Source organism: Panicum virgatum, chromosome 4K, assembly GCF_016808335.1.
Source record: "Panicum virgatum strain AP13 chromosome 4K, P.virgatum_v5, whole genome shotgun sequence".
NCBI classification, from domain to species: domain Eukaryota; kingdom Viridiplantae; phylum Streptophyta; class Magnoliopsida; order Poales; family Poaceae; genus Panicum; species Panicum virgatum.
Window position 1 is genome coordinate 41,767,796 of NC_053139.1, and position 9,165 is coordinate 41,776,960.

Genomic DNA, 9,165 nt, shown 5'->3' on the forward strand with positions numbered 1-9,165 from the left:
TCAGCATATAGTGTTTACCTTCTATTTTGCGTTATGTATGGAGTGCTTATGTCGTAGACTTTCCGTTGCAAACTCTGAAAAGACTTGGTGTATTGTATCTTGAACTTCTGTTGTAATATAACTTGTGCGTTGGACATGCCTATGTGATGGTGTTACTGTTGTGCTAGTAGAGTGTGTTTAAATCCTGGGCGGTGCTCATGACACATTCCAAGGACTACCGGGGTTGGTTCCCTCAAATCAAGTTGATCAATGGACGATGACTCGATTAGGCGGGATCAACTTGGGCTAGTTCCTCACAGCGTGGCATCAGAGCTATGGTTGCATTCCATGCATGATTACTACTAAAACTTGATGTGAGGCACGCTTAGAAACCTAATGGTAATCACTAATTATGAAGTACTTATAAAAGTGTGACTTATCTAAGGTTATATTTCTTATATGGTGTATATAACTCGTACCTTTCCTAGAGCTGATATTCTTACCTTATGGGCTGCACATTAGTTGCTATAAATATGTTTACTAACTTATCTTGTCTTACTCATGATAGATGAACGGGAACTTGGGCCAATTGGTCATGGTGACTTAGGCCGAGGAGGCGGAAGGCTTTCCTCCACTCCTTGCCGAGATGCTTTGGAGAGGCAACTTCTCGCGGAGGCCGGAGTATTCGGTCTTTGCGAGGGGACTTGGGCCGGGCATGGTGGACTACGTTGCCACCGTGTTCATCCCAAGACGCCTTGTTGAAGGGGTCACGGAAGCTCACAATATTTCAGCTCATGGAACTTCAATTGAGATGGCAATCCAAGAAGTGGCGTACAAGGCTATGGCGATTCTCCGCCAAGAAGTGATCGAGTTGGAGCGTCACCCATTCACTCACTTCCCAATTCAAGGACCATTGCAAGGTGTGAATGTGTTTGAGATGGGAATGGGAGGTGCTAGCTTGTATGAAAGACGTATGTCCGAGTTGGTGGCGGCGCAAGACCGAAGCCTCCGTTGCATTCGAGCGGAGTTAAGGGAGACAAGACGTCGGTTCAATGAGTTGCAATGCACCGTGGATATGTATGTTCGCATGGGCCGCGTGCCTCAAGATGTGTTGTATGGGCCCAATGATTACACCCCACATGAGGCGGCACCATTGGAGCTTCGCTTTCCTTTAGTTCAAGGCATATATCTTCCTCAACATGTGGTGGGGCAAGCACGTATGTCCAATGGGCTGCGTGTGCGCCACTTTGCCCCCACAACTTTGACTAGAGAGATCATCTTTGGAGGTGAACATGCACCCCTCACTCACCCGGAGAACCCCGAAGACACCGGATTCCCTCAATATCACCTTCTTGATGACTTCCCACCATACTTCGCGAGAGGTCCCTATGGTCCCTTTTAAATATTTATGTAATCCTATGGCGGTTATGAGACTCCTCGAGTTATATAACTCGTTGTAATATATCGCCTATTTTATGTAATCCAATAGTTAATTGGTGAGACCGTGTGAGACACTAGTTAGCTATATGCCTATGTAATGTACTACTATATATTATCTATGTGGACCTCCGTTATGTTAGTTGTGTGCCGTGTTATTTATGCGTATGGCTGCGACATGTCATCATTTATCATCACTCATGCATATTTTTTTAAGAATATGAGGGGGATACTACATATCTAATTATGGTTACTTTCTATGGGTGATCATTAGTACTGTCCAAAATCCTTTAGTCTCTTTGTTTCTTGATCCATCCTATCTATGGTGTCAAATTATATTCTCACACATTTGTGGTTGATATCTTACATAGTGTGCAATTTTCTTTGTGCAATTGTACTATATCAATTTTTTTTCTCCCGGTCGCTAACTTCCTTTGTGGTTGGCGGCAGGATGGCCGGAAACCCTGATTTCGGCGGTGAGAATGGCGAACCGCCTCTCCCTCCTCCTCCTCCCTTGCACCCAACCCTTGTGGAGATCCTTAGATGGTCGGAGGAGAGCTGACAAATGTAAAATCTGATTATGCAAGCCATTGTGCAACACTTGGGTGGGTAGGGACATGGTGGTCAACGCCATGGTCATTCCGCTTTCATGGCCACCGACCCTCCTATCTTTCGTGGATCAAAGGAGCCTTTGGATGCTGATTTTTGGCTGCGTGCCATAGAGCAAAAATTTGGTCTTATTTAGTGCAATGATCAAGAGAAGGACAATTATGCGGCTCATCAACTTCGTGATGCCGCAGGAGCTTGGTGGCATGGATACAAGGCACAAATTAGTGAAGGTCACCAAGTGACTTGGGCTGAATTTCGTGAGGCTTTTCGTGCATACCATATTCCCAAGAGTGTGCTCAATATTAAGAGGGATGAGTTCCATAGGTTGCGCCAAGGCAACAAGCCCGTGATGGAGTATGTCAACACCTTCAATTATCTTGCCCAATATGCTTTAGAGGATATCAACACGGATGAGAAGAAGCAAGATCATTTCATGAATGGGTTGTCTTTGAAGCTTCAATCTCATCTCTCTACCATGGATTTTCAGGATTTCAATGACATGGTTAGCAAGGCGATCAAGGCCGAGTACAAGATGAGTGCGTTTGAAAATGAGAATCGGAAGATTGATATGGAGAACCGCAAGCGGGCTGCCTCTTCTTCAACCGGTGGTAACCCGCAACGCCCCCGCACAGGACTTCCTCCTCCACCCCGTGCGCCGGGTTTTGGTGCTCCTCAACCCATGTGGATGGCACGCCATCCTCCGGCTCCCCAAGGTCAACCTCCTCGTGCTATGGGGCAGCCGGGAGGCAGTGGTGGAAATACCTCTCGTGGGCCATGCTTCAATTGTGGCGGGCAAGGCCACATCTCTCGTGAGTGTCCCTCTCCAAGAAAGGGTGGAGCTGGCAATACTCCAAATCCACCAACTCCTCCTCCTCGCCAAGATGGGAGGAATGGTCAAAATTCCAAACGTGCCAAATTGAATCATATCACGGCGGCAGAAGCTAGTGAGGATATGCAAGTTCTTGTTGGTATGGTCTCTATCAATTCTAAACCCACTCGAGCATTATTTGATTCCGGTGCATCTCATTCCTTCATGAGTAAAAAGTTTGCCATAGAACATAATTTTCCTATCCGGGTAGTGCCTACTCCATTTATCATTGATGCTCCCGGAGCAACATTAGTATCTAAAGAAGTGGTCAATCTAGCTCAACTTGAAGTCTCGGGGCTGAATTTCATGGTAAATTTTGTGGTCATTGATCTAGAAGAATTGGATGTCATTATTGGAATGAATTGGATGACTAAACATGATGGGGTTATTCGGTGCGATCCTCGCTCTATTGAACTTAGGCACCCTTCCGGAGTGCGAGTTAATCTTTATCTCCATGAGAAACTTGATTCTCAACTTCATGCTCTTAATGCCACTATTTTGCCGGAGTTAGAGGAAATTCCGGTAGTGTGCGAATTTTCGGATGTATTTCCCGAGGAATTACCGGGGATGCCTCCCGACCGGGAAGTCGAGTTTGTCATTGAGCTACTCCCTGGAACGGCCCCGGTATCTAAAAGGCCCTATCGTATGCCTCCCAATGAGCTAGCTGAATTGAAGAAGCAATTGCAAATTCTTCTTGACAAGGGATTTATTCGTCCAAGCTCCTCACCTTGGGGGTGCCCGGTTCTATTTATCTCAAAGAAAGATGGTAGGCTAAGGATGTGTGTGGACTATCGACCGTTGAATGAAGTGACCGTGAAGAACAAATATCCTCTTCCTAGGATTAACATTTTATTTGACCAATTAGTGGGTGCTAAATTCTTTTCCAAGATTGATCTTCGCTTGGGATATCATCAAATTAAAATTCGAGTGGAGGATATTCCCAAGACTGCTTTCTCTACTCGATATGGGCTTTATGAGTACACAGTTATGTCATTTGGGTTAACCAATGCCCCGGCATATTTCATGTATCTCATGAATTCTATTTTCTTTGAAGAGCTTGATGTCTTTGTGGTGATTTTCATCGATGACATTGTTATCTTCTCCAAGACTGCGAAAGAGCATGCCGAGCATATTCGCATTGTTCTTCAAAAGCTCCATGATCATCGTCTCTATGCCAAGTTTAACAAGTACGAGTTTTGGCTCAAGGAAGTGGCTTTTCTTGGGCATATTCTTTCGGAGAATGGTGTGGCGGTGGATCCAAGCAAGGTGAAGGATGTGCTTGATTGGAAGCAACCCCAAAATGTTAGTGAGATCCAGAGTTTTCTTGGACTTGCGGGTTATTACCGTAGGTTCATTGAGAACTTCTCCAAGATTTCCAAGCCTATGACCGAGTTGACAAAGAAGGGTGTGGAATTCAAGTGGATCGATGCTTGTGAGAATGCATTTCAAACTCTCAAGACCAAGCTCACCACTGCTCCGGTTCTCGCTCAACCGGATATCACCAAGGGATTTGATTTATATTGTGATGCATCTAGAATCGGACTCGGTTGTGTTCTTATGCAAGAAGGTCGAGTCATCGCTTATGCTTCACGCCAATTGAAGCATCATGAAGAAAACTATCCTACCCATGATCTTGAACTTGCGGCCGTTGTTCATGCTCTCAAATTATGGCGTCATTATCTTCTTGGAAATTCTTGCAATATCTACACCGATCATCAAAGCCTCAAGTATATCTTCACTCAAGCAGAACTTAATATGAGGCAAAGAAGGTGGTTGGAATTGATCAAGGACTACAAACTAGAAGTTCACTATCATCCCGGCAAGGCCAATGTAGTTGCCGATGCCTTGAGCCGAAAAATCCAATGCCATTGCTTGCGCACTCGATCCGGAGTCAACACTCTTTGTGAAGAATTCCGGAGGCTAAATCTCTCTATGGTAGAGCATGGGTCACTCGCTTCTTTAGTTATCACTTCCAATCTCATTGATGAAATCAAGAAGGCTCAACTTGAAGACAAAGGCATGATGAAGCTTAGAGCTAGAATCAATGAGGACAAGCTCAAGTGTTTCCAGCTCGATGATCAAGGAATCCTTTGGTTTGAAAAATGTTTAGTAGTTCCCAAGAATTTTGAGCTTAGAAAGAAAATTCTAGATGAAACTCATGAGTCTCAATTTTCTATCCATCCCGGTAGCAACAAGATGTACCAAGATTTGAAGAAGAAATTCTGGTGGACTCGCATAAAGAGAGAAATTGAAAGCTATGTAACCGAATGCGATGTTTGCCAAAGAGTGAAGGCCGAACATCTCAAGCCGGCCGAAACTCTCCAACCTCTTCCTATTCCTTCTTGGAAGTGGGAGAATATATCCATGGATTTTATTACCGGGCTTCTTCGTACTCTCCATGGATACAATGCTATTTGGGTCATTGTGGATCGACTCACAAAATCCGCTCACTTTCTTCCGGTGAAGGCTAACTACTCAGCTGAGAAATATGCAGAGCTTTATATCACCAAGATTGTGTGTATTCATGGAGTTCCTAAATCCATAGTCTCCGATAGAGGTCCTCAATTCATCGCTCGATTTTGGAAAAGTCTCCATGATGCTATGGGCACCGATCTCACTTTTAGCACAGCTTATCATCCTCAAACTGGTGGGCAAACCGAAAGGGTCAATCAAATTCTTGAAGATATGTTGAGAGCTTGTGCCATTATTTATGGAAATGATTGGGAAACTTGTTTGCCTTTTTCTGAGTTTTCATACAACAATAGTTACCAAGCAAGCATTGGGATGTCACCTTTTGAAGCCTTGTATGGGCGGAGTTGTAGAACTCCTCTCAATTGGTCGGAATCCGGAGAGCGAGTATACTTTGGCCCGGACATTGTTATGGAGGCCGAGGAAAAAGCGAAAACCATTCAAGAGCAATTACAAGCAGCTCAATCTCGCCAAAAGCGATATGCTGACTGAGGAAGACGGGAGCTGTATTTTAAAGTTGGTGATTATGTCTATCTCAAGGTTATACCTTTCAAAGGGACACAACAATTCCAAGAGAAGGGCAAGCTTGCTCCCCGCTATGTTGGTCCATTCCGGATTTTGGCAAGGCGTGGGCCTGTCGCCTACCAATTGGAGTTGCCACAATCCCTATCAACAATCCACAATGTATTTCATATTTCACAATTGAGGAAATGTCTAAGAGTCCCTATAGAAGCCACCAATTATGAAGATATCAATATCCAACCAAATCTCTCATACAAAGAGCATCCTATTCGAATTCTTGATCAAGCGGAGCGCAAAACCAGAAACAAGACCACCAAGTTTGTGAAAGTCCAATGGAGTCGCCATTCCGAGCGTGAGGCAACATGGGAGCAAGAAGACCAATTTCGACAATCTTATCCCGAACTATTTGAGATTGAGTATGTGCACTCACAATCCCACATTTATCTTGTTCAACATCTTCTTATTGATGCTAAGTTGATTGTCACCAAATCTGAGAAATTTCTGTTGTTGGATGCTTTATGTCTTGAGAAAACCCACTTCTAGTTGTGCTGTTTCTGGGCATTTTTCGTGTCTCGCGGACAGTCCGGCCTTCTGACGCGGACAGTCCGCAGTACAAAACTCCAAATCCACCAGAGAGCCTGCAATCTGTGTCTTCCAGCTGAAATTACCTACGGACGGTCCGGTTTTTACCAGCGGACGGTCCGCCGTAGTTTCAAAAATTGTACCATAACCTTCCCAGAAACTTCTTGTCCCGCTAGTTTAGCCGGCGGACAGTCCGCCAATATGTCGTGGATGGTCCACAGTAGACTATCCAAATTTACATAGAACCAACCCGAAAACTTAGAGTTTCCAGCCTTACAACTGCGGACGGACCGCATATCTGGACCGGACAGTCCGCCCTATCTTTAGGTCCTTAGCCAAATCTCGGGACGAGATTTTTCCAACGGGGGGAGAAATTGTAACAGCCCTATGTTGATTAGCTAGTTAAACATGTCATCATGTGCATCATTAAGCATTAAGCATAATTAGCTCACATTTAAGGAGTGAATCAACACTTAGGATAATCCACTGACTATGGTAGTGGCGGACAGTCCGCCCCTATACGGCGGACGGTCCGCGACCTTGTCACGTGGCCGACCATGGTTCACCTTGGACTCATCGACTTCCCTGCCACGTCACCCCACCCGCGGACAGTCCGCGACTCACTCGCGGACGGTCCGCTAGTGCATCTCCGCTGCGTGTCATGCGCGCAGAGTCTGGGCGCCACATCCCACCCTCGGGCCCACTCGTCAGCCCGAGCTCTCCACCTCCCTAGCATCCCTCTGCTCTCTCTCTCTCTCTCTCTCTCCCTCCCACTCTCCCCCAAACACCCTCTCTCTCTAGCAAAGCCATGGAGGAGCTCCCCTTCCTCCACTCTCACCATTGAATCTCTACCTCGCCGGAGCACCACCGGAGGACGTCGGAGAACGACGCCGACGAGCTGCACCACCCCGATCTCCTCTTCTTCCTTGGGGAGGAGCTTTCCCCAACGAGTTCTTCTTCTACTCCATCTCCTCCTTCAAGCCCCAAGCAAGAAAGACGACCCCGAGCTACTCCAAGCCTCCCCCGATGTAGCAGAACAGTCCAAATAATACCGATCAAGTGCACTAATTAACCATTTAACTTAAACCTCCGCTACTGCACTTCACCAGTACACTCAGACTGCCTGCTTTAACCAGGATCGATTACACGGGAACTCTCGCCAAAAGACGAGCACAGGTGATTACAGGCAACAAAAGTTTTCAAACTTAACTTACAACCAGAGTTAAACAAAAGTCTCCAAATTAATTTACAATAAAGTTTTACAAGCCAGGGTTACAATTCGAATACAGAGTTCAAACGCAGCGGAATTACAAACAGGTTTAAAACAAGCTTCAAAAATACAATACGATAAATAACGTCGACGACCAAAAGACGAACTTCACATCTCGCCCACTGATGTGAGGCTCACCTGCCTTCACTTCACGGAGAAGACGGAACCCACTCGACCGTCCAACCTGGGGGAAGAGACTGACCACTCCAGGACGCACTAATTTCCTCGAAGTCTTCCGGAAGACAACCTGCTCAGAAGGGTTACAACCAAACCCTGAGTATTCTAATACTCAGCAAGGCTTACCCGACGTTGGGTATACTTAGCCCATTATCTAGACATGCCAGGCTTTTTGGCTCTGGAGTTCTTTTGCTGAAATGCTGCTAGGAGTGAATCCTTACTTTTAATATTTTAGCTCCATTTAGTACAGCGAGTATTAACTAAATTCGCCTAAACATCTAGAGCACACATGGTGGAGCAGATTATTCTTCAGTAACTCACAAACCAATCTTTTCCATTCCTCTTTCATTCCATTTTCTTACTACGATGTGACAAAGAGATCAAGGCTCTCATAACCGCGAGTCACGGCGAATCGATCCGATTTAACCTTGCAAGGTGGACCTAACTCACACGACACATGCAAGCCCCGTCGGGCCACTCGCGTCAACTGTTTCCACATTACCACGGCATCTGAACTACGCCTGCTAAAACCCAGGTGATGGGCCCCTCGCAGTGAACTCCCGGAGAACCCGGAGGCGGCATCCTATCCAACACCCGCCAACTCCCACGCCCAGCGTAGCATGGCGGAATTCAAATTACCGCTGTAAGGTGGTACACAGCTTACCGGTTTCGACTACCTCCTACTTCCGGTATGTGGTTAGTACTGTTCAATCCTCGATCAGCACTGCCAACAACGGAACGGTCCTCAATCGACACAGGCGGAGGTCCACTTTCCAAACATTCCATATCCATAATCCAATTCCTCTCCGCCCGGTCTCCATTTTTCTTTCCTCACAGATTCATTCTCAAACCACTTCTCCATAAGTAACCAGGACCTATAGTTCGCGAGTGACAGGAATCACTCGACTTCTACCGAGCCCTAATTAAGCATTGCAATACTAACGACCTGCACACTAGTGGAGTAACTGAGGAAACCTAGGGATCATGCATCTACGGTTCCAATCAACTCCTAGAACGTAAATGCACAATAATTATATAAATAAACATTAAATACTAAAGTTAAGGGTTATGCTCCGGGGCTTGCCTTGCAGGTCAGCGGGGTTAGCGATTTCTTCGGGAGCGTGTTCGACTGCGTCCTCCTGCTGTTCTCCTGCTTGCGGCTCCTGGACCGGCCCGGCAATCAGCTTGTAGACGACGTCGGTTTCAGCGTCTACACGAATAAAATAGGCCATGCATGAAACTCATGAAATGA